General features: G+C 34.9%; 1 protein-coding gene and 6 non-coding genes across 7 annotated transcripts in view; 6 read left to right on the forward strand and 1 right to left on the reverse strand.

Moving 5' to 3' along the window:
* Positions 1-26,798, reverse strand: part of LOC134857265 (serine dehydratase-like) — a 260,322-nt gene that overhangs the window by 84,081 nt on the left and 149,443 nt on the right. The gene's annotated exons all lie outside the window — the stretch shown is intronic.
* Positions 1,049-1,120, forward strand: Trnae-cuc (transfer RNA glutamic acid (anticodon CUC)). Its single transcript has one exon. It is a non-coding gene; the product is annotated as a tRNA-Glu (tRNA).
* Trnae-uuc (transfer RNA glutamic acid (anticodon UUC)) lies at positions 13,666-13,738 on the forward strand. Its single transcript has one exon. It is a non-coding gene; the product is annotated as a tRNA-Glu (tRNA).
* Positions 14,250-14,321, forward strand: Trnae-cuc (transfer RNA glutamic acid (anticodon CUC)). The gene has a single exon. It is a non-coding gene; the product is annotated as a tRNA-Glu (tRNA).
* On the forward strand, positions 14,541-14,612 carry Trnae-cuc (transfer RNA glutamic acid (anticodon CUC)). The gene has a single exon. It is a non-coding gene; the product is annotated as a tRNA-Glu (tRNA).
* On the forward strand, positions 16,600-16,671 carry Trnae-cuc (transfer RNA glutamic acid (anticodon CUC)). Its single transcript has one exon. It is a non-coding gene; the product is annotated as a tRNA-Glu (tRNA).
* On the forward strand, positions 16,892-16,963 carry Trnae-cuc (transfer RNA glutamic acid (anticodon CUC)). The gene has a single exon. It is a non-coding gene; the product is annotated as a tRNA-Glu (tRNA).

Consider the following 26,798-nt stretch of genomic DNA (forward strand, 5'->3'; position numbering starts at 1 on the left):
TTCTTTGAAGTTGTATAGACTACAAGAACTTAAAATGTTGAAACTTCATGAATCGATCAGAGCAGAAAACTTGTGCGTGTTTATCTTCAAATAGAAAAAGGTACCATTAAAGCGCTCATTTTATTCGAAAAAAAAATACAGATAATATTGTTATCTCAGTTGGTCTAGCGGTCAGGATTTGCAGCTCTGACCCACAAGGCCGGGGTGCGACTCCCGGATTGGAAAATCTATTAATTTTTTAATTGATTTTTTCTTCCTATTAACTATTACGCTCAATTGAGTTCTTTAAGAGTTCTTTCAAGTTGTATAGGTTACAAGAACTTAAAATGTTGAAAAACTTCATGAATCGATCAGAGCAGAAAACTTGTGCGTGATTATCTTCAAACAGAAAAATGTGCCAATTAGGCGCTCACATATTCGAAAAAAATCACATTTAACCTTGTTATTGCAGATGGTCTAGCTGTTAGGGTTGGGTCTAGCGTTCAGGACTTGTGGCTCTCACCCACAAGACCCGGGTTCGACTCCCGGATTAGGAAATCTATTAATTTTTTAAATGACTTTTTCTTCATTTTAACTATTACGCTCAAGTGAGTTCTTTAAGAGTTCTTTGAAGTTGTATAGGTTACAAGAACTTAAAATGTTGAAAATTTCATGAATCCATCATAGCAGAAAACTTGTGCGTGCTTATCTTCCAATAGAAAAAAGTACCATTAAAGCGCTGACTTTATTAGAAAAAATTACAGTTAAAATTGTTATCGCGGTTATTCTAGCGGGCAGGGTTTAAGGCTCTCACCCACAAGGCCCGGCTCGACTCCCGGACTGGGAAATCTATCAATTTTTTAATTGATTTTTTCTTCCTATTAACTATTACGCTCAATTGAGTTCTTTGAGAGTTCTTTAAAGTTGTACAGGATACAAGAACTTAAAATGTTGCAAAACTTCTTGGATCGATCAGAGCAGAAAACTTGTGCGTGTTTATCTTCAAAAAGAAAAACGTGCCAAAAGTGCGCTCATTTTATTCGAAAAAAAATTACAGATAAAATTATTATCCCAGTTGGTCTAGCGGTCAGGATTTGTGGCTCTCACCCACAAGGCCCGGGTTCGACTCCCGGATTGGAAAATCTATTAATTTTTTGATTGATTTTTTCTTCCTATTAACTATTACGCTCAATTGAGTTCTTTAAGTGTTCTTTGAAGTTGTATAGACTACAAGAACTTAAAATGTTGAAACTTCATGAATCGATCAGAGCAGAAAACTTGTGCGTGTTTATCTTCAAATAGAAAAAGGTACCATTAAAGCGCTCATTTTATTCGAAAAAAAACACAGATAATATTGTTATCTCAGTTTGTCTAGCGGTCAGGATTTGTGGATCTCACCCACAAGGCCGGGGTTCGACTCCCGGATTGGAAAATCTATTAATTTTTTAATTCATTTTTCTTCCTATTAACTATTACGCTCAATTGAGTTCTTTAAGAGTTCTTTCAAGTTGCATAGGTTACAAGAACTTGAAATGTTGAAAAACTTCATGAATTGATCAGAGCAGAAAACTTGTGCGTGATTATCTTCAAACAGAAAAATGTGCCAATTAGGCGCTCACATATTCGAAAAAAATCACATTTAACCATGATATTGCAGTTGGTCTAGCGGTTAGGATTTGTGGCTTTACTAGCAAGACACGGGTTCGACTCCCAAAATGGGAAATCTATAAAAAAAAATGAAATTCATTTTTTTTCCTTTTAACTCTTACGCTCAATTGAGTTCTTTGAGAGTTCTCTCAAGTTGTATAGGATACAATGACTTAAAATGTTGAAACTTTTTGGATCGATCAGAGCAGAAAACTTGTGCGTGTTTATCTTCAAATAGAAAAAGGTGCCATTAATGCGCTCACAATATTCGAAAAAAATACAGATAAAATTGTTTTCCTAGTTGGTCTAGCGGTCAGGATTTGTGGCTCTCACCCACAAGGCTCGGGTTCGTCTCGCGGACTGGGAAATCTATCAATTTTTCAATTGATTTTTTCTTCCTATTAACAATTACGCTCAATTGAGTTCTTTAAGAGTTCTTTCAATTTGTATAGGTTACAAGAACTTAAAACGTTGAAAAACTTCACAAATCGATCAGAGCAGAAAACTTGTGCGTGTTTATCTTCAAACAGAAAAAATGTGTCAATTAGGTGCTCACGTATTGAAAAAAAATCACAATTTACCTTGATATTGCAGTTGAACTAGCGGTTAGGATTAGTGGCTTTACTAACAAGACACGGGTTCGACTCCCGAAATGGGGAATCTATAAAAAAAATTAAAACTAATTTCTTTTTCCTATTAGATATTACGCTCAATTGAGTTCTTTGAGAGTTCTTTGAAGTTGTATAGGATACAAGAACTCAAAATGTTGCAAAACTTCTTGGATCGATCAAAGCAGAAAACTTGTGCGTGTTTATCTTCAAACAGAAAAACGTGTCAATTAGGCGCTCACTGTATTCGAAAAAAAAATCACAATTAAACTTGATATTGCAATTGGTCTAGCGGTTAGGATTAGTGGCTTTACTAGCAAGACACAGGTTCGACTCCCAAAATGGGAAATCTATAAAAAAAATGAAATTATTTTTTTTCCTTTTAACTCTTACGCTCAATTGAGTTCTTTGAGAGTTCTCTCAAGTTGTATAGGAAACAATGAATAAATGTTGCAAATTTTTTGGATCGATCAGAATAGAAAATTTGTGCGTGTTTATCTTCAAATAGAAAAAGGTGCCAATTAGGCGCTCACATATTCGAAAAAAATCACATTTAACATTGATATTGCAGTTGGTCTAGCGGTTAGGATGTGTGGCTTTACTAGCAAGACACGGGTTCGACTCCCAAAATGGGAAATCAATAAAAAAAATGAAATTAATTTTTTTTCCTTTTAACTCTTACGCTCAATTGAGTTCTTTGAGAGTTCTCTCAAGTTGTATAGGATACAATGACTTAATATGTTGCAAAACTTTTTGGATCGATCAGAGCAGAAAACTTGTGCGTGTTTATCTTCAAATAGAAAAAGGTGCCATTAATGCGCTCACAATATTCGAAAAAAATACTGATAAAATTGTTATCCCAGTTGGTCTAGCGGTCAGGATTTGTGGCTCTCACCCACAAGGCTCGGGTTCGTCTCGCGGACTGGGAAATCTATCAATTTTTCAATTGATTTTTTCTTCCTATTAACAATTACGCTCAATTGAGTTCTTTAAGAGTTCTTTCAAGTTGTATAGGTTACAAGAACTTAAAATGTTGAAAAACTTCACAAATCGATCAGAGCAGAAAACTTGTGCGTGTTTATCTTCAAACTGAAAAAATGTGTCAATTAGGTGCTCACATATTCGAAAAAAATCACATTTAACCATGATATTGCAGTTGGTCTAGCGGTTAGGATTTGTGGCTTTACTAGCAAGACACGGGTTCGACTCCCAAAATGGGAAATCTATAAAAAAAAATGAAATTTGTTTTGTTTCCTTTTAACTCTTACGCTCAATTGAGTTCTTTGAGAGTTCTTTGAAGTTGTATAGGATACAAGAACTTAAAATGTTGCAAAACTTCTTGGATCGATCAGAGCAGAAAACTTGTGCGTGTTTATCTTCAAACAGAAAAACGTGTCAATTAGGCGCTCACTGTATTCGAAAAAAAAATCACAATTAAACTCGATATTGCAATTGGTCTAGCGGTTAGGATTAGTGGCTTTACTAGCAAGACACGGGTTCGACTCCCAAAATGGGAAATCTATAAAAAAAATGAAATAAATTTTTTTTTCCTTTTAACTCTTACGCTCAATTGAGTTCTTTGAGAGTTCTCTCAAGTTGTATAGGATACAATGACTTAAAATGTTGCAAAACTTTTTGGATCGATCAGAGCAGAAAACTTGTGCGTGTTTATCTTTAAGTAGAAAAAGGTGCCATTAATGCGCTCACAATATTCGAAAAAAAAATACAGTTAAAATTGGTATCCCAGTTGGTCTAGCGGTCAGGATTGGTGGCTCTCACCCACAAGGCTAGGGTTCGTCTCGCGGATTGGGAAATCTATTAATTTTTCAATTGATTTTTTCTTCCTATTAACTATTACGCTCAATTGAGTTCTTTAAGATCTATTTGAAGCTGTTTAGGTTACAAGAACTTGAAATGTTGAAAAACTTCATGAATCGATCAGAGCAGAAAACTTGTGCGTGATTATCTTCAAACAGAAAAATGTGCCAATTAGGCGCTCACATATTCGAAAAATATCACATTTCAGCATGATATTGCAGTTGGTCTAGCGGTTAGGATTAGTGGCTTTACTAGCAAGACACGAGTTCGACTCCCAAAATGGGAAATCTATAAAAAAAAATGAAATAAAGTTTTTTTTTTCCTTTTAACTCTTACGCTCAATTGAGTTCTTTGAGAGTTCTCTCAAGTTGTATAGGATACAATGACTTAAAATGTTGCAAAACTTTTTGGATCGATCAGAGCAGAAAACTTGTGCGTGTTTATCTTTAAGTAGAAAAAGGTGCCATTAATGCGCTCACAATATTCGAAAAAAAATACAGATAAAATTGGTATCCCAGTTGGTCTAGCGGTCAGGATTTGTGGCTCTCAACCACAAGGCTAGGGTTCGTCTCGCGGACTGGGAAATCTATTAATTTTTCAATTGATTTTTTCTTCCTATTAACTATTACGCTCAATTGAGTTCTTTAAGATCTCTTTGAAGCTGTTTAGGTTACAAGAACTTAAAATGTTGAAAAACCTCATGAATCGATCAGAGCAGAAAACTTGTGCGTGATTATCTTCAAACAGAAAAATGTGCCAATTAGGCGCTCACATATTCAAAAAAAATCACATTTAACCATGATATTGCAGTTGGTCTAGCGGTTAGGATTTGTGGCTTTACTAGCAAGACACGGGTTTGACTCCCAAAATGGGAAATCTATATAAAAACATGAAATTATTATTTTTTTCCTTTTAACTCTTACGCTCAATTGAGTTCTTTGAGAGTTCTTTGAAGTTGTATAGGATACAAAAACTTAAAATGTTGCAAAACTTCTTGGATCGATCAGAGCAGAAAACTTGTGCGTGTTTATCTTCAAACAGAAAAACGTGTCAATTAGGCGCTCACTGTATTCGAAAAAAAAATCACAATTAAACTTGATATTGCAATTGGTCTAGCGTTTAGGATTAGTGGCTTTACTAGCAAGACACGGGTTCGACTCCCAAAATGGGAAATCTATAAAAAAAATGAAAATAATTTTTTTTTCCTTTTAACTCTTACGCTCAATTGAGTTCTTTGAGAGTTCTCTCAAGTTGTATAGGATACAATGACTTAAAATGTTGCAAAGTTTTTTGGATCGATCAGAGCAGAAAACTTGTGCGTGTTTATCTTCAAATAGAAAAAGGTGCCATTAATGCGCTCACAATATTCGAAAAAAAATACAAATAAAATTGTTATCCCAGTTGGTCTAGCGGTCAGGATTTGTGGCTCTCACCCACAAGGCTCGGGTTCGTCTCGCGGACTGGGAAATCTATTAATTTTTCAATTGATTTTTTCTTCATATTAACTATTACGCTCAATTGAGTTCTTTAAGATCTCTTTGAAGCTGTTTAGGTTACAAGAACTTAAAATGTTGAAAAACTTCATGAATCGATCAGAGCAGAAAACTTGTGCGTGATTATCTTCAAACAGAAAAATGTGCCAATTAGGCGCTCACATATTCGAAAAAAATCACATTTAACCATGATATTGCAGTTGGTCTAGCGGTTAGGATTTGTGGCTTTACTAGCAAGACACGGGTTCGACTCCCAAAATGGGAAATCTATATAAAAAAATGAAATTATTATTTTTTCCTTTTAACTCTTACGCTCAATTGAGTTCTTTGAGAGTTCTTTGAAGTTGTATAGGATACAAGAACTTATAATGTTGCAAAACTTCTTGGATCGATCAGAGCAGAAAACTTGTGCGTGTTTATCTTCAAACAGAAAAACGTGTCAATTAGGCGCTCACTGTATTCGAAAAAAAAATCACAATTAAACTTGATATTGCAATTGGTCTAGCGTTTAGGATTAGTGGCTTTACTAGCAAGACACGGGTTCGACTCCCAAAATGGGAAATCTATAAAAAAAAATGAAATTAATTTTTTTTCCTTTTAACTCTTACGCTCAATTGAGTTCTTTGAGAGTTCTCTCAAGTTGTATAGGATACAATGACTTAAAATGTTGCAAAACTTTTTGGATCGATCAGAGCAGAAAACTTGTGCGTTTTTATCTTCAAATAGAAAAAGGTGCCATTAATGCGCTCACAATATTCGAAAAAAAATACAGATAAAATTGTTATCCCAGTTGGTCTAGTGGTCAGGATTTGTGGCTCTCACCCACAAGGCTCGGGTTCGTCTCGCGGACTGGGAAATCTATTAATTTTTCAATTGATTTTTTCTTCCTATTAACTATTACGCTCAATTGAGTTCTTTAAGATCTCTTTGAAGCTGTATAGGTTACAAGAACTTAAAATGTTGAAAAACTTCATGAATCGATCAGAGCAAAAACTTGTGCGTGATTATCTTCAAACAGAAAAATGTGCCAATTAGGCGCTCACATATTCGAAAAATATCACATTTCAGCATGATATTGCAGTTGGTCTAGCGGTTAGGATTAGTGGCTTTACTAGCAAGACACGAGTTCGACTCCCAAAATGGGAAATCTATAAAAAAAATGAAATAAAGTTTTTTTTCCTTTTAACTCTTACGCTCAATTGAGTTCTTTGAGAGTTCTCTCAAGTTGTATAGGATACAATGACTTAAAATGTTGCAAAACTTTTTGGATCGATCAGAGCAGAAAACTTGTGCGTGTTTATCTTTAAGTAGAAAAAGGTGCCATTAATGCGCTCACAATATTCGAAAAAAAATACAGATAAAATTGGTATCCCAGTTGGTCTAGCGGTCAGGATTTGTGGCTCTCAACCACAAGGCTAGGGTTCGTCTCGCGGACTGGGAAATCTATTAATTTTTCAATTGATTTTTTCTTCCTATTAACTATTACGCTCAATTGAGTTCTTTAAGATCTCTTTGAAGCAGTTTAGGTTACAAGAACTTAAAATGTTGAAAAACCTCATGAATCGATCAGAGCAGAAAACTTGTGCGTGATTATCTTCAAACAGAAAAATGTGCCAATTAGGCGCTCACATATTCAAAAAAAATCACATTTAACCATGATATTGCAGTTGGTCTAGCGGTTAGGATTTGTGGCTTTACTAGCAAGACACGGGTTTGACTCCCAAATTGGGAAATCTATATAAAAAAATGAAATTATTATTTTTTTCCTTTTAACTCTTACGCTCAATTGAGTTCTTTGAGAGTTCTTTGAAGTTGTATAGGATACAAAAACTTAAAATGTTGCAAAACTTCTTGGATCGATCAGAGCAGAAAACTTGTGCGTGTTTATCTTCAAACAGAAAAACGTGTCAATTAGGCGCTCACTGTATTCGAAAAAAAAATCACAATTAAACTTGATATTGCAATTGGTCTAGCGTTTAGGATTAGTGGCTTTACTAGCAAGACACGGGTTCGACTCCCAAAATGGGAAATCTATAAAAAAAATGAAAATAATTTTTTTTCCTTTTAACTCTTACGCTCAATTGAGTTCTTTGAGAGTTCTCTCAAGTTGTATAGGATACAATGACTTAAAATGTTGCAAAGTTTTTTGGATCGATCAGAGCAGAAAACTTGTGCGTGTTTATCTTCAAATAGAAAAAGGTGCCATTAATGCGCTCACAATATTCGAAAAAAAATACAGATAAAATTGTTATCCCAGTTGGTCTAGCGGTCAGGATTTGTGGCTCTCACCCACAAGGCTCGGGTTCGTCTCGCGGACTGGGAAATCTATTAATTTTTCAATTGATTTTTTCTTCATATTAACTATTACGCTCAATTGAGTTCTTTAAGATCTCTTTGAAGCTGTTTAGGTTACAAGAACTTAAAATGTTGAAAAACTTCATGAATCGATCAGAGCAGAAAACTTGTGCGTGATTATCTTCAAACAGAAAAATGTGCCAATTAGGCGCTCACATATTCGAAAAAAATCACATTTAACCATGATATTGCAGTTGGTCTAGCGGTTAGGATTTGTGGCTTTACTAGCAAGACACGGGTTCGACTCCCAAAATGGGAAATCTATATAAAAAAATGAAATTATTTTTTTTCCTTTTAACTCTTACGCTCAATTGAGTTCTTTGAGAGTTCTTTGAAGTTGTATAGGATACAAGAACTTATAATGTTGCAAAACTTCTTGGATCGATCAGAGCAGAAAACTTGTGCGTGTTTATCTTCAAACAGAAAAACGTGTCAATTAGGCGCTCACTGTATTCGAAAAAAAAATCACAATTAAACTTGATATTGCAATTGGTCTAGCGTTTAGGATTAGTGGCTTTACTAGCAAGACACGGGTTCGACTCCCAAAATGGGAAATCTATAAAAAAAAATGAAATTAATTTTTTTTCCTTTTAACTCTTACGCTCAATTGAGTTCTTTGAGAGTTCTCTCAAGTTGTATAGGATACAATGACTTAAAATGTTGCAAAACTTTTTGGATCGATCAGAGCAGAAAACTTGTGCGTGTTTATCTTCAAATAGAAAAAGGTGCCATTAATGCGCTCACAATATTCGAAAAAAAATACAGATAAAATTGTTATCCCAGTTGGTCTAGTGGTCAGGATTTGTGGCTCTCACCCACAAGGCTCGGGTTCGTCTCGCGGACTGGGAAATCTATTAATTTTTCAATTGATTTTTTCTTCCTATTAACTATTACGCTCAATTGAGTTCTTTAAGATCTCTTTGAAGCTGTATAGGTTACAAGAACTTAAAATGTTGAAAAAATTCATGAATCGATCAGAGCAAAAACAAACTTGTGCGTGATTATCTTCAAACAGAAAAATGTGCCAATTAGGCGCTCACATATTCGAAAAAAATCACATTTCAGCATGATATTGCAGTTGGTCTAGCGGTTAGGATTTGTGGCTTTACTAGCAAGACACGGGTTCGACTCCCAAAATGGGAAATCTAAAAAAAAAAGAAATTAATTTTTTTTCCTTTTAACTCTTACGCTCAATTGAGTTCTTTAAGAGTTCTTTCAAGTTGTATAGGTTACAAGAACTTAAAATGTTGAAAAACTTCACAAATCGATCAGAGCAGAAAACTTGTGCGTGTTTATCTTCAAACAGAAAAAATGTGTCAATTAGGTGCTCACGTATTGAAAAAAAATCACAATTTACCTTGATATTGCAGTTGAACTAGCGGTTAGGATTAGTGGCTTTACTAACAAGACACGGGTTCGACTCCCGAAATGGGGAATCTATAAAAAAAATTAAAACTAATTTCTTTTTCCTATTAGATATTAGGCTCAATTGAGTTCTTTGAGAGTTCTTTGAAGTTGTATAGGATACAAGAACTTAAAATGTTGCAAAACTTCTTGGATCGATCAGAGCAGAAAACTTGTGCGTGTTTATCTTCAAACAGAAAAACGTGTCAATTAGGCGCTCACTGTATTCGAAAAAAAAACAATTAAACTTGATATTGCAATTGGTCTAGCGGTTAGGATTAGTGGCTTTCACCAACAAGACACGGGTTCGACTCCTGGAAATATGAAATCTACAAAAAAAAATTTAAATTGATTTCTTTTTCCTATTAACTATTACGCTCAATCGAGTTCTTTAAGAGTTCTTTGAAGTTGTATAGGTTACAATGATTTAAAATGTTGCAAAACTTTTTGGATCGATCAGAGCAGAAAACTTGTGCGTGTTTATCTTCAAATAGAAAAAGGTGCCATTAATGCGCTCACAATATTCGAAAAAAAATACAGATAAAATTGTTATCCCAGTTGGTCTAGCGGTCAGGATTTGTGGCTCTCACCCACAAGGCTCGGGTTCGTCTCGCGGACTGGGAAATCTATTAATTTTTCAATTGATTTTTTCTTCCTATTAACTATTACGCTCAATTGAGTTCTTTAAGATCTCTTTGAAGCTGTATAGAATACAAGAACTTAAAATGTTGAAAAACTTCATGAATCGATCAGAGCAAAAACTTGTGCGTGATTATCTTCAAACAGAAAAATGTGCATATTAGGCGCTCACATATTCGAAAAAAATCACATTTCAGCATGATATTGCAGTTGGTCTAGCGGTTAGGATTTGTGGCTTTACTAGCAAGACACGGGTTCGACTCCCAAAATGGGAAATCAAAAAAAAAAGAAATTAATTTTTTTTCCTTTTAACTCTTACGCTCAATTGAGTTCTTTAAGAGTTCTTTCAAGTTGTATAGGTTACAAGAACTTAAAATGTTGAAAAACTTCACAAATCGATCAGAGCAGAAAACTTGTGCGTGTTTATCTTCAAACAGAAAAAATGTGTCAATTAGGTGCTCACGTATTGAAAAAAAAATCACAATTTACCTTGATATTGCAGTTGAACTAGCGGTTAGGATTAGTGGCTTTACTAACAAGACACGGGTTCGACTCCCGAAATGGGGAATCTATAAAAAAAATTAAAACTAATTTCTTTTTCCTATTAGATATTACGCTCAATTGAGTTCTTTGAGAGTTCTTTGAAGTTGTATAGGATACAAGAACTTAAATGTTGCAAAACTTCTTGGATCGATCAGAGCAGAAAACTTGTGCGTGTTTATCTTCAAACAGAAAAACGTGTCAAATAGGCGCTCACTGTATTCGAAAAAAAAAACAATTAAACTTAATATTGCAATTGGTCTAGCGGTTAGGATTAGTGGCTTCCACCAACAACACACGGGTTCGACTCCTGGAAATATGAAATCTATAAAAAAAAAATTTAAATTGATTTCTTTTTCCTATTAACTATTACGCTCAATCGAGTTCTTTAAGAGTTCTTTGAAGTTGTATAGGTTACAAGAACTTAAAATGTTGAAAAACTTCATGGAACGATCAGAGCAGAAAACTTTATCTTCAAACAGAAACACGTGCCAATTAAGCGCTCACTGTATTCGAAAAAAAATCACATTTAATCTTGATATTGCAGTTGGTCTAGCGGTTAGGATTTGTGGTTTTCAACAACAAGACACGGGTTCGACCCCCAAATTGTGAAATCTATAAAAAGGAATTTAAAATTAATTTCTTTTTCATATTAACTATTACGCTCAATTGAGTTCTTTGAGAGTTCTTTGAAGTTGTATAGGATACAACAACTTAAAATGTTGCAAAAGTTCCTGGATTGATCAGAGCAGAAGACTTGTGCGTGTTTATCTTCAAATAGAAAAACGTGCCATTAAGGCGCTCACTTTATTCGAAAAAAAAAACACAGATAATATTAATATCCCAGTTGGTCTAGCGGTCAGGATTAGTGGCGCTCACCCACAAGGCCTGGGTTCAACTCCTGGACTGGGAAATATATTAGTTTTTTAATTGATTTTTTCTTCTTTTAACTATAACGCTCAATTGACTTCTTTGAGAGTTCTTTGAAGTTGAAAAGGTTACAAGAACTTAAAATGTTGAAAACTTCATGAATCGATCAGAGCAGAAAACCTATGCGTGTTTATCTTCAAACAGAAAAACGTGCCAATTAGGCGCTCACTGTATTCGAAAAAAAACTCACATTTAACCATGTTATTGCAGTTGGTCTAGCTGTTAGGGTTGGTTCTAGCGTTCAGGACTTGTGGCTCTCACCCACAAGACCCGGGTTCGACTCCCGGATTGGGAAATTTATTATTTTGTAATTGATTTTTTCTTCATATTAACTATTACGCTCAAGTGAGTTCTTTGAGAGTTCTTTGAAGTTGAAAAGGTTACAAGAACTTAAAATGTTGAAAACTTCATGAATCGATCAGAGCAGAAAACCTATGCGTGTTTATCTTCAAACAGAAAAACGTGCCAATTAAGCGCTCACGTATTCAAAAAAAAGTCACATTTAACCTTGATAATGCAGTTGGTCTAGCAATTAGGATTTGTGGCTTTACTAAAAAGACACGGGTTCGACTCCCAAAATGGGATATCTATAAAAAAAAATTAATTAATTTCTTTTTCCTGTTAACTATTACGTTCAATTGAGTTCTTTGAGAGTTCTTTGAAGTTGTATAGGATACAAGAACTTGAAATGTTGCAAAATTTCTCGGATCGATCAGAGCAGAAAACTTGTGCGTGTTTATCTTCAAATAGAAAAACGTGCCGTTAGGGCGCTCACTTTATTCGAAAAAAATTAGAGATCACAATAATATCCAAGTTGGTCTAGCGGTCAGGATTAGTAGCTCTCACCCACAAGGTTTGGGTTCGACTCCCGGACAGGGACATCTATAAATTTTTTAATTGATTTTTTCTTCCTATTAACTATTACGCTCAATTGAGTTCTTTAAGAGTTCTTTGAAGTTACAAGAAATTAAAATGTTGAAAAACTTCATGAATCGATCAGAGCAGAAAACGTGTGCGTGTTTATCTTCAAACAGAAAAAAGTGCCAATTGGGCGCTGACGTATTCGAAAAAAATCCTATTTAACCTTGATATTGCAGTTGGACTAGCGGTTAGGATTTGTGGCTTTACTAACAAGACACGGGTTCGACTCCCAAAATGGGGAATCTATAAAAAAAAAAATTAATTTCTTTTTCCTTTTAACTATTACGCTCAGTTAAGTTCTTTGAGAGATCTTTGAAGTTGTACAGGATACAAGAACTTAAAATGTTGCAAAACTTCTGGGATCGATCAGAGCAGAAAACCTGTGCGTGTTTATCTTCAAATAGAAAAACGTGCCAATAGTGCGCTCATTTTATTCGAAAAAAAACTCAGATAACATTATTATCGCCGTTGGTCCAGCGGTCATGATTTGTGGCTCTCGGCCACAAGGCCCGGGTTCGACTCCCGGATTGCAAAAACCTATTAATTTTTTGATTGATTTTTTCTTCCTATTAACTATTACGCTCAATTGAGTTCTTTAAGAGTTCTTTGAAGTTACAAGAAATTAAAATGTTGAAAAACTTCATGAATCGATCAGAGCAGAAAACTTGTGCGTGTTTATCTTCAAACAGAAAAAAGTGCCAATTGGGCGCTGACGTATTCGAAAAAAATCCCATTTAACCTTGATATTGCAGTTGGACTAGCGGTTAGGATTTGTGGCTTTACTAACAAGACACGGGTTCGACTCCCAAAATGGGGAATCTATAAAAAAAAAAATTAATTTCTTTTTCCTTTTAACTATTACGCTCAGTTAAGTTCTTTGAGAGATCTTTGAAGTTGTACAGGATACAAGAACTTAAAATGTTGCAAAACTTCTGGGATCGATCAGAGCAGAAAACCTGTGCGTGTTTATCTTCAAATAGAAAAACGTGCCAATAGTGCGCTCATTTTATTCGAAAAAAAACTCAGATAACATTATTATCGCAGTTGGTCCAGCGGTCATGATTTGTGGCACTCGGCCACAAGGCCCGGGTTCGACTCCCGGATTGCAAAAACCTATTAATTTTTTGATTGATTTTTTCTTCCTATTAACTATTACGCTCAACTGAGTTCTTTAAGTGTTCTTTGAAGTTGTATAGGCTACAAGAACTTAAATTGTTGAAAACTTCATGAATCGATCAGTGCAGAAAACTTGTGCGTGTTTATCTTCAAATAGAAAAAAGTACCATTAAAGCGCTCATTTTATTCAAAAAAAAATACATATAACACTGTTATCCCAGTTGGTCTAGCGGTCAGGATTTGTAGCTTTCAACCACAAGGCCCGGGTTCGACTCCCGGATTGGAGAATCTATTAATTTTTTAATTGATTTTTTCTTCTTATTAACTATTACGCTCAATTGAGTTCTTCAAGAGTTCTTTCAAGTTGTATAGGTTACAAGAACTTAAAATGTTGAAAAACTTCATGAATCGATCAGAGCAGAAAATTTGTGCGTGATTATCTTCAAACAGAAAAATGTGCCAATTAGGCGCTCACGTATTCGAAAAAAATTACATTCAACCTTGATATTGCAGTTGGTCTAGCGGTTAGGATTTGTGGCTTTACTAGCAAGACACGGGTTCGACTCCCAAAATTGGAAATCAATAAAAAAAAATGAAATCATTTTTTTTCCTTTTAACTCTTACGCTCAATTGAGTTCTTTGAGAGTTCTCTCAAGTTGTATAGGATACAATTACTTGAAATGTTGCAAAACTTCTTGGATCGATCAGAGCAGAAAACTTGTCCGTGTTTATCTTCAAATAGAAAAAGGTGCCATTAATGCGCTCACAATATTCGAAAAAAATACAGATAAAATTGCTATTCCAGTTGGTCTAGCGGTCAGGATTTGTGGCTCTCAACCACAAGGCCCGGGTTCGACTCCCGGATTGGAAAATCTATTAATTTTTTGATTGATTTTTTCTTCCTATTAACTATTACGCTCAATTGAGTTCTTTAAGTGTTCTTTGAAGTTGTACAGGCTACAAGAACTTAAATTGTTGAAAACTTCATGAATCGATCAGAGCAGAAAACTTGTGCGAGTTTATCTTCAAATAGAAAAAGGTGCCATTAATGCGCTCACAATATTCGAAAAAAATACAGATAACATTTATATCCAAGTTGGTCTAGCGGTCAGGATTTGTGGCTCTCACCCACAAGGCCCGGGTTCGACTCCCGGATTAGAAAATGTATTAATTTTTTGATTGATTTTTTCTTCCTTTTAACTATTACGTTCAATTGAGTTCTTTAAGTGTTCTTTGAAGTTGTATAGGCTACAAGAACATAAATTGTTGAAAACTTCATGAATCGATCAGAGCAGAAAACTTGTGCGTGTTTATCTTCAAATAGAAAAAAGTACCATTAAAGCGCTCATTTTATTCAAAAAAAAATACAGAAAACATTATTATCCCAGTTGGTCTAGCGGTCAGGATTTGTAGCTCTCAACCACAAGGCCCGGGTTCGACTACCGGATTGGAAAATCTAGTAATTTTTTAATTCATTTTTTCTTCCTATTAACTATTACGCTCAATTGACTTCTTCAAGAGTTCTTTCAAGTTGTGTAGGTTACAAGAACTTAAAATGTTGAAAAACTTCATGAAACGATCAGAGCAGAAAACTTGTGCGTGATTATCTTCAAACAGAAAAATGTGCCAATTAGGCGCTCACGTATTCGAAACAAAATTACATTCAACCTTGATATTGCAGTTGGTCTAGCGGTTAGGATTTGTGGCCTTACTAGCAAGACACGGGTTCGACTCCCAAAATGGGAAATCTATAAAAAAAAATGAAATTAATTTTTTTTCCTTTTAACTCTTACGCTCAATTGAGTTCTTTGAGAATTCTCTCAAGTTGTATAGGATACAATTACTTAAAATGTTGCAAAACTTCTTGGATCGATCAGAGCAGAAAACTTGTGCGTGTTTATCTTCAAATAGAAAAAGGTGCCATTAATGCGACCACAATATTCGAAAAAAATACAGATAAAATTGATATCCCAGTTGGTCTAGCGGTCAGGATTTGTGGCTCTAACCCACAAGGCTCTGGTTCGTCTCGCGGGCTGGGAAAGCTATCAATTTTTCAATTGATTTTTTCTTCCTATTAACAATTACGCTCAATTGAGTTCTTTAACAGTTCTTTCAAGTTGTATAGGTTACAAGAACTTAAAATGTTGAAAAACTTCTTGGATCGATCAGAGCAGAAAACTTGTGCGTGTTTATCTTCAAACAGAAAAACGTGCAAATTAGGCGCTCACTGTTTTCGAAAAAAAAAATCACAATTAACCTTGATATTGCACTTGGTCTAGCGGTTAGGATTAGTGGCTTTCACCAACAAGACACGGGTTCGACTCCCGGAAATATGAAATCTATAAAAAAAAAAAAAATTAACTTCTTTTTACTATTAACTATTACGCTCAATTGAGTTCTTTGAGAGTTCTTTGAAGTTGTATAGGATACAAGAACTTAAAATGCCGCAAAACTTCTTGGATCGATCAGAGCAGAAAACTTGTGCCTGTTTATCTTCAAACAGAAAAACGTGCCAATTAGGCGCTCACTGTATTCGAAAAAAAATCACAATTAACCTTGATATTGCAGTTGGTCTAGCGGTCAGGAGTTGAGGCTCTCACCCACAATGTCCCGGTTCGACTCCCGGACTGGGAAATTTTTTTTTTTAGCTCAATTTTCAAAAAAAAACTGAAATATTTTCTCTATAAATATTTCGCTCAAATGTGTTCTTTGAAGCTGTATAGGATACAAGAACTTAAAATGTTGAGATACTTCATGGATCGACCATAGTAGAAAACTTGTGCGCCTTTGCCTTCGAAAAGAAAAACGTGCCATTAAGGCGCTCACTTTATTTAAAAAAATACAGATAAAATTATTATCCCAGTTGGTCTAGCGGTCAGGATTAGTGGCGCTCACCCACAAGGCTTGGGTTCAACTCCTGGACTGGGAAATCAATAAATGTTTTAATTGATTTTTTCTTCCTATTAACTTTTACGCTCAATTGAGTTCTTTAAGAGTTCTTTGAAGTTGTAAAGGTTACAAGAACTTGAAATGTTGCAAAACTTCATGAATCGATCAGAGCAGAAAACTTGTGCGTGTTTATCTTCAAATAGAAAAAGGTGCCATTAATGCGCTCACAATATTCGAAAAAAACACAGATAAAATTGATATCCCAGTTGGTCTAGCGTTCAGGATTTGTGGCTCTCACCCACAAGGCCCGGGTTCGACTCCCGGATTGGAAAATCTATTAATTTTTTGATTGATTTTTTCTTCCTTTTAACTATTACGCTCAATTGAGTTCTTTAAGTGTTCTTTGAAGTTGTACAGGCTACAAGATCTTAAATTGTTGAAAACTTCATGAATCGATCAGAGCAGAAAACTTGTGCGTGTTTATCTTCAAATAGAAAAAGGTGCCATTAATGCGCTCACAATATTCGAAAAAAAATACAGATAAAATTGATATCCTAGTTGGTCTAGCGGTCAGGATTTGTGGCTCTCACCCACAAGGCCCGGGTTTGACTCCCGGATTGGAAAATCTATTAATTTTTTGATTGATTTTTTTTTCTTTTAACTATTACGCTCAATTGACTTCTTTGAGAGTTCTTTGAAGTTGTATAGGTTACAAGAACTTAAAATGTTGAAAAACTTCATGAATCGATCAGAGCAGAAAACCTATGCGTGTTTATCTTCAAACAGAAAAACGTGCCAAATAGGCGCTCACTGTATTCGAAAAAAAAAATCATATTTAACGTTGATATTGCAGTTGGTCAAGCGGTTAGGATTTGTGGCTTTCACCAACAAGACACGGGTTCGACTCCCGAAATGGGAAATCAATCAATTTTTTAAATGATTTTTTCTTCCTATTAACTATTACGCGCAATTGAGTTCTTTAAGAGTTCTTTGAAGTTGTAAAGGTTACAAGAACTTAAAATGTTGAAAAACTTCATGAATCGATCAGAGCAGAAAACTTGTGCGTGTTTATCTTCAAATAGAAAAAGGTACCATTAAGGCGCTCACTTTATTCGAAAAAAACACAGTTAAAATTGTTATCCCAGTTATTCTAGCGGGCAGTATTTAAGGCTCTCACCACAAGGCCCAGCTCGACTCCCAGACTGGGAAATCTATCAATTTTTTAATTAATTTTTTCTTCCTATTAACTATTACGCTCAATTAAGTTCTTTGAGAGTTCTTTGAAGTTGTATAGGACACAAAAACTTATAAGGTTGCAAAACTTCTTGGATCAATCAGAGCAGAAAACCTGTGCTTGTTTATCTTCAAACAGAAAAACCTGCCAATTAGGCGCTCACGTATTCGAAAAAAAGTCACATTTAACCTTGATAATGCAGTTGGTCTGGCGATTAGGAATTGTGGCTTTACTAACAAGACACGGGTTCGTCTCCCAAAATGGGAAATCTATAAAAAAAAATTAAATTAATTTCTTTTTCCTGTTAACTATTACGCTCAATTGAGTTCTTTGAGAGTTCTTTGAAATTGTATAGGATACAAGAACTTGAAATGTTGCAAAATTTCTTGGATCGATCAGAGCAGAAAACTTGTGCGTGTTTATTTTCAAATAGAAAAACGTGCCCTTAGGGCGCTCACTTTATTCGGAAAAAATTACAGATTATATTAATATCCAAGTTGGTCTAGCGGTCAGGATTAGTAGCTCTCAACCACAAGGTTTGGGTTCGACTCCCGGACAGGGAAATCTATAAATTTTTTAATTGATTTTTTCTTCCTATTAACTATTACGCTCAATTGAGTTCTTTAGGAGTTCTTTGAAGTTGTAAAGGTTACAAGAAATTAAAATGTTGAAAAACTTCATGAATCGATCAGAGCAGAAAACCTATGCGTGTTTATCTTCAAACAGAAAAATGTGCCAATTGGGCGCTGACGTATTCGAAAAAAAAATCACATTTAACCAACCTTGATATTGCAGTTGGACTAGCGGTTAGGATTTGTGGCTTTACTAACAAGACACGGGTTCAACTCCCAAAATGGGACATCTATAAACAAAATTTAAATTAATTTCTTTTTCCTTTTAACTATTACGCTCAGTTAAGTTCTTTGAGAGTTCTTTGAAGTCGTACAGGATACAAGAACTTAAAATGTTGCAAAACTTCTTGGATCGATCAGAGCAGAAAACTTGTGCGTGTTTATCTTCAAACAGAAAAACGTGCAAATTAGGCGCTCACTGTATTCGAAAAAAAAATCACAATAAACCTTGATATTGCAATTGGTCTAGCGGTTAGGATTAGTGGCTTTCACCAACAAGACACGGGTTCGACTCCCGGAAATATGAAATCTATAAAAAAAATTAAAATTAACTTCTTTCTACTATTAACTATTACGCTCAATTGAGTTCTTTGAGAGTTCTTTGAAGTTGTTTAGGATACAAGAACTTAAAATGTTGCAAAACTTCTTGGATCGATCAGAGCAGAAAACTTGTGCCTGTTTATCTTCAAACAGAAAAACGTGCCAATTAGGCGCTCACTGTATTCGAAAAAAAATCACAATTAACCTTGATATTGCAGTTGGTCTAGCGGTCAGGAGTTGAGGCTCTCACCCACAATGTCCCGGTTCGACTGGGAAATTTTTTTCTTTTAGCTCAATTTTCAAAAAAAAACTGAAATAATTTCTCTATAAATATTTCGCTCAAATGTGTTCTTTGAAGCTGTATAGGATACAAGAACTTAAAATGTTGAGATACTTCATGGATCGACCATAGTAGAAAACTTGTGCGCCTTTGCCTTCGAAAAGAAAAACGTGCCATTAGGGCGCTCACTTTATTTTAAAAAATTACAGATAATATTATTATCCCAGTTGGTCTAGCGGTCAGGATTAGTGGCGCTCACCCACAAGGCCTGGGTTCAACTCCTGGACTGGGAAATCTATTAGTTTTTTAATTGATTTTTTCTTCTTTTAACTATTACGCTCAATTGGCTTCTTTGAGAGTTCTTTGAAGTTGTATAGGTTACAAGAACTTAAAATGTTGAAAAACTTCATGAATCGATCAGAGCAGAAAACCTATGCGTGTTTATCTTCAAACAGAAAAACGTGCCAAATAGGCGCTCACTGTATTCGAAAAAAAAATCATATTTAATGATGATATTGCAGTTGGTCAAACGGTTAGGATTTGTGGCTCGCACCCACAAGGCCCGAGTTCGACTCCCGGACTGGGATTTCTATTCACTTTTCAATTGATTTTTGCTTCCTATTAACTATTACGCTCAATTGAGTTCATTAAGATTTTTGTGAAGTTGTATAGGATACAAGAACTCAAAATGTTGAAAAACTTCATGAATCGATCAGAGCAGAAAACTTGTGCGTGTTTATCTTCAAATAGAAAAAGTAACCATTAAGGCGCTCACTTTATTCGGAAAAACACAGTTAAAATTGTTATCCCAGTTATTCTAGCGGGCAGGATTTAAGGCTCTCACCACAAGGCCCAGCTCGACTCCCAGACTGGGAAATCTATCAATTTTTTAATTAATTTTTTCTTCCTATTAACTATTACGCTCAATTAAGTTCTTTGAGAGTTCTTTGAAGTTGTATAGGACACAAGAACTTATAATGTTGCAATACTTCTTGGATCGATCAGAGCAGAAAACCTGTGCTTGTTTATCTTCAAACAGAAAAACCTGCCAATTAGGCGCTCACGTATTCAAAAAAAAGTCACATTTAACCTTGATAATGCAGTTGGTCTAGCGATTAGGAATTGTGGCTTTACTAACGAGACACGGGTTCGTCTCCCAAAATCGGAAATCTATTTTAAAAAAAATTAGCTTCTTTCTCCTGCTAACTATTACGCTCAATTGAGTTCTTTGAGAGTTCTTTGAAGTTGTATAGGATACAAGAACTTGAAATGTTGCAAAATTTCTTGGATCGATCAGAGCAGAAAGATTGTGCGTGTTTATTTTCAAATAGAAAAACGTGCCGTTAGGGCGCTCACTTTATTCAAAAAAAATTACAGATATTATTATTATCCAAGTTGGTCTAGCGGTCAGGATTAGTAGCTCTCACCCACAAGGTTTGGGTTCGACTCCCGGACAGGGAAATCTATAAATTTTTTAATTGATTTTTTCTTCCTATTAACTACTACGCTCAATTAAGTTCTTTAAGAGTTCTTTGAAGTTGTCTAGGTTACAAGAACTTAAAATGTTGAAAAACTTCATGAATCGATCAGAGCAGAAAACCTACGCGTGTTTATCTTCAAACAGAAAAACGTGCCAAATATGCGCTCACTGTATTCGAAAAAAAAATCATATTTAACGATGATATTGCAGTTGGTCAAGCGGTTAGGATTTGTGGCTTTCACCAACAAGACACGGGTTCGACTCCCGAAATGGGAAATCAATCAATTTTTTAAATGATTTTTTCTTCCTATTAACTATTACGCTCAATTGAGTTCTTTAAGAGTTCTTTGAAGTTGTAAAGGTTACAAGAACTTAAAATGTTGAAAAACTTCATGAATCGATCAGAGCAGAAAACTTGTGCGTGTTTATCTTCAAATAGAAAAAGGTACCATTAAGGCGCTCACTTTATTCGAAAAAACACAGTTAAAATTGTTATCCCAGTTATTCTAGCGGGCAGGATTTAAGGTTCTCACCACAAGGCCCAGCTCGACTCCCAGACTGGGAAATCTATCAATTTTTTAATTAATTTTTTCTTCCTATTAACTATTACGCTCAATTAAGTTCTTTGAGAGTTCTTTGAAGTTGTATAGGATACAAGAACTTATAATGTTGCAAAACTTCTTGGATCGATCAGAGCAGAAAACCTGTGCTTGTTTATCTTCAAACAGAAAAACCTGCCAATTAGGCGCTCACGTATTAAAAAAAAAGTCACATTTAACCTTGATAATGCAGTTGGTCTAGCGATTAGGAATTGTGGCTTTACTAACAAGACGCGGGTTCCTCTCCCAAAATGGGAAATCTTTAAAAAAAAATTAAATTAATTTCTTTTTCCTGTTAACTATTACGCTCAATTGAGTTCTTTGAGAGTTCTTTGAAGTTGTATAGGATACAAGAACTTGAAATGTTGCAAAATTTCTTGGATCGATCAGAGCAGAAAACTTGTGCGTGTTTATTTTTAAATAGAAAAACGTGCCGTTAGGGCGCTCACTTTATTCGAAAAAAATTACAGATCATATTAATATCCAAGTTGGTCTAGCGGTCAGGATTAGTAGCTCTCACCCACAAGGTTTGGGTTCGACTCCCGGACAGGGAAATCTATAAATTTTTTAATTGATTTTTTCTTCCTATTAACTAATACGCTCAATTAAGTTCTTTAAGAGTTCTTTGAAGTTGTCTAGGTTACAAGAACTTAAAATGTTGAAAAACTTCATGAATCGATCAGAGCAGAAAACCTACGCGTGTTTATCTTCAAACAGAAAAACGTGCCAAATAGGCGCTCACTGTATTCGAAAAAAAAAATCATATTTAACGATGATATTGCAGTTGGTCAAGCGGTTAGGATTTGTGGCTTTCACCAACAAGACACGGGTTCGACTCCCGAAATGGGAAATCAATCAATTTTTTAAATGATTTTTTCTTCCTATTAACTATTACGCTCAATTGAGTTCTTTAAGAGTTCTTTGAAGTTGTAAAGGTTACAAGAATTTAAAATGTTGAAAAACTTCATGAATCGATCAGAGCAGAAAACTTGTGCGTGTTTATCTTCAAATAGAAAAAGGTACCATTAAGGCGCTCACTTTATTCGAAAAAAAAACACAGTTAAAATTGTTATCCCAGTTATTCTAGCGGGCAGGATTTAAGGCTCTCACCACAAGGCCCAGCTCGACTCCCAGACTGGGAAATCTATCAATTTTTTAATTAATTTTTTCTTCCTATTAACAATTACGCTCAACTAAGTTCTTTGAGAGTTCTTTGAAGTTGTATAGGATACAAGAACTTATAATGTTGCAAAACTTCTTGGATCGATCAGAGCAGAAAACCTGTGCTTGTTTATCTTCAAACAGAAAAACCTGCAAATTAGGCGCTCATGTATTCGAAAAAAAGTCACATTTAACCTTGATAATGCAGTTGGTCTAGCGATTAGGAATTGTGGCTTTACTAACAAGACGCGGGTTCCTCTCCCAAAATGGGAAATCTTTAAAAAAAAATTAAATTAATTTCTTTTTCCTGTTAACTATTACGCTCAATTGAGTTCTTTGAGAGTTCTTTGAAGTTGTATAGGATACAAGAACTTGAAATGTTGCAAAATTTCTTGGATCGATCAGAGCAGAAAACTTGTGCGTGTTTATTTTTAAATAGAAAAACGTGCCGTTAGGGCGCTCACTTTATTCGAAAAAAATTACAGATCATATTAATATCCAAGTTGGTCTAGCGGTCAGGATCAGTAGCTCTCACCCGCAAGGATTGGGTTCGACTCCCGGACAGGGAAATTTATAAATTTTTTAATTGATTTTTTCTTACTATTAACTATTACGCTCAATTGAGTTCTTTAAGAGTTCTTTGAAGTTGTAAAGGTTACAAGAAATTAAAATGTTGAAAAACTTCATGAATCGATCAGAGCAGAAAACTTGTGCGTGTTTATCTTCAAACAGAAAATTGTGCCAATTGGGCGCTGACGTATTCGAAAAAAAATCACATTTAACCTTGATATTGCAGTTGGACTAGCGGTTAGGATTTGTGGCTTTACTAACAAGACACGGGTTCGACTCCCAAAATGGGACATCTATAAACAAAATTTAAATTAATTTCTTTTTCCTTTTAACTATTACGCTCAGTTAAGTTCTTTGAGAGTTCTTTGAAGTTGTACAGGATACAAGAACTTAAAATGTTGCAAAACTTGTGGGATCGATCAGAGCAGAAAACTTGTGCGTGATTATCTTCAAACAGAAAAATGTGCCAATAATGCGCTCATTTTATTCGAAAAAAAAATTCAGATAACATTATTATCGCAGTTGGTCTAGCGGTCAGGATTTGTGACTCTCGCCAACAAGGCCCGGGTTCGACTCCAGGATTGATAAATCTATTAATTTTTGATTGATTTTTTTCTTCCTATTAACTATTACGCTCAATTGAGTTCTTTAAGTGTTCTTTGAAGTTGTATAGGCTACAAGAACTTAAATTGTTGAAAACTTCATGAATCGATCAGAGCAGAAAACTTGTGCGTGTTTATCTTCAAATAGAAAAAAGTACCATTAAAGCGCTCATTTTATTCGAAAAAAAATACAGATAACATTATTATCCCAGTTGGTCTAGCGGTCAGCATTAGTAGCTCTCACCCACAAGGTTTGGGTTCGACTCCCGGACAGGGAAATCTACAAATTTTTTAATTGATTTTTTCTTCCTATTAACTATTACGCTCAATTGAGTTCTTTAAGAGTTCTTTGAAGTTGTATAGGATACAAGAACTTAAAATGTTGCAAAAGTTCTTGGATTGATCAGAGCAGAAAACTTGTGCGTGTTTATCTTCAAATAGAAAAACGTGCCATTAAGGCAATCACTTTATTCGAAAAAAAAACAGATAACATTAATATCCCAGTTGGTCTAGCGTTCAGGATTTGTGGCTTTCACCCACAAGGCCCGGGTTCGGCTCCAGGATTGATAAATCTATTAATTTTTGATTGATTTTTTTCTTCCTATTAACTATTACGCTCAATTGAGTTCTTTAAGTGTTCTTTGAAGTTGTATAGGCTACAAGAACTTAAATTGTTGAAAACTTCATGAATCGATCAGAGCAGAAAACTTGTGCGTGTTTATCTTCAAATAGAAAAAAGTACCATTAAAGCGCTCATTTTATTCGAAAAAAAATACAGATAACATTATTATCCCAGTTGGTCTAGCGGTCAGGATTTGTGACTCTCGCCAACAAGGCCCGGGTTCGACTCCAGGATTGATAAATCTATTAATTTTTGATTGATTTTTTTCTTCCTATTAACTATTACGCTCAATTGAGTTCTTTAAGTGTTCTTTGAAGTTGTATAGGCTACAAGAACTTAAATTGTTGAAAACTTCATGAATCGATCAGAGCAGAAAACTTGTGCGTGTTTATCTTCAAATAGAAAAAAGTACCATTAAAGCGCTCATTTTATTCGAAAAAAAAATACAGATAACATTATTATCCCAGTTGGTCTAGCGGTCAGCAGTAGTAGCTCTCACCCACAAGGTTTGGGTTCGACTCCCGGACAGGGAAATCTACAAATTTTTTAATTGATTTTTTCTTCCTATTAACTATTACGCTCAATTGAGTTCTTTAAGAGTTCTTTGAAGTTGTAAAGGTTACAAAAAATTAAAAAGTTGCAAAACTTCTTGGATCGATCAGAGCAGAAAACTTGTGCGTGATTATCTTCAAACAGAAAAATGCGCCAATTAGGCGCTCACATTTTCGAATGAAATCACATTTAACCATGATATTGCAGTTGGTCTAGCGGTTAGGATTTGTGGCTTTACTAGCAAGACACGGGTTCGACTCCCAAAATGGGAAATCTGTAAAAAAAATTTAAATTCTTTTTCCTTTTAACTATTACGCTCAGTTAAGTTCTTTGAGAGTTCTTTGAAGTTGTACAGGATACAAAAACTTAAAATGTTGCAAAACTTCTGGGATCGATCAGAGCAGAAAACTTGTGCGTGTTTATCTTCAAATAGAAAAACGTGCCAATAATGCGCTCATTTTATTCGAAAAAAAATTCAGATAATATTATTATCGCAGTTGGTCTAGCGGTCAGGATTTGTGACTCTCGCCAACAAGGCCCGGGTTCGACTCCAGGATTGATAAATCTATTAATTTTTGATTGATTTTTTTCTTCCTATTAACTATTACGCTCAATTGAGCTCTTTAAGAGTTCTTTGAAGTTGTAAAGGTTACAAAAAATTAAAATGTTGCAAAACTTCTTGGATCGATCAGAGCAGAAAACTTGTGCGTGATTATCTTCAAACAGAAAAATGTGCCAATAATGCGCTCATTTTATTCGAAAAAAAAATTCAGATAACATTATTATCGCAGTTGGTCTAGCGGTCAGGATTTGTGACTCTCGCCAACAAGGCCCGGGTTCGACTCCAGGATTGATAAATCTATTAATTTTTGATTGATTTTTTTCTTCCTATTAACTATTACGCTCAATTGAGTTCTTTAAGTGTTCTTTGAAGTTGTATAGGCTACAAGAACTTAAATTGTTGAAAACTTCATGAATCGATCAGAGCAGAAAACTTGTGCGTGTTTATCTTCAAATAGAAAAAAGTACCATTAAAGCGCTCATTTTATTCGAAAAAAAATACAGATAACATTATTATCCCAGTTGGTCTAGCGGTCAGCATTAGTAGCTCTCACCCACAAGGTTTGGGTTCGACTCCCGCACAGGGAAATCTACAAATTTTTTAATTGATTTTTTCTTCCTATTAACTATTACGCTCAATTGAGTTCTTTAAGAGTTCTTTGAAGTTGTATAGGATACAAGAACTTAAAATGTTGCAAAAGTTCTTGGATTGATCAGAGCAGAAAACTTGTGCGTGTTTATCTTCAAATAGAAAAACGTGCCATTAAGGCAATCACTTTATTCGAAAAAAAAAACAGATAACATTAATATCCCAGTTGGTCTAGCGTTCAGGATTTGTGGCTTTCACCCACAAGGCCCGGGTTCGGCTCCAGGATTGATAAATCTATTAATTTTTGATTGATTTTTTTCTTCCTATTAACTATTACGCTCAATTGAGTTCTTTAAGTGTTCTTTGAAGTTGTATAGGCTACAAGAACTTAAATTGTTGAAAACTTCATGAATCGATCAGAGCAGAAAACTTGTGCGTGTTTATCTTCAAATAGAAAAAAGTACCATTAAAGCGCTCATTTTATTCGAAAAAAATACAGATAACATTATTATCCCAGTTGGTCTAGCGGTCAGGATTTGTGACTCTCGCCAACAAGGCCCGGGTTCGACTCCAGGATTGATAAATCTATTAATTTTTGATTGATTTTTTTCTTCCTATTAACTATTACGCTCAATTGAGTTCTTTAAGTGTTCTTTGAAGTTGTATAGGCTACAAGAACTTAAATTGTTGAAAACTTCATGAATCGATCAGAGCAGAAAACTTGTGCGTGTTTATCTTCAAATAGAAAAAAGTACCATTAAAGCGCTCATTTTATTCGAAAAAAAATACAGATAACATTATTATCCCAGTTGGTCTAGCGGTCAGCATTAGTAGCTCTCACCCACAAGGTTTGGGTTCGACTCCCGGACAGGGAAATCTACAAATTTTTTAATTGATTTTTTCTTCCTATTAACTATTACGCTCAATTGAGTTCTTTAAGAGTTCTTTGAAGTTGTAAAGGTTACAAAAAATTAAAAAGTTGCAAAACTTCTTGGATCGATCAGAGCAGAAAACTTGTGCGTGATTATCTTCAAACA

This window comes from Symsagittifera roscoffensis, chromosome 1, assembly GCF_963678635.1.
Source record: "Symsagittifera roscoffensis chromosome 1, txSymRosc1.1, whole genome shotgun sequence".
Taxonomy (NCBI): Eukaryota; Metazoa; Xenacoelomorpha; order Acoela; family Convolutidae; genus Symsagittifera; species Symsagittifera roscoffensis.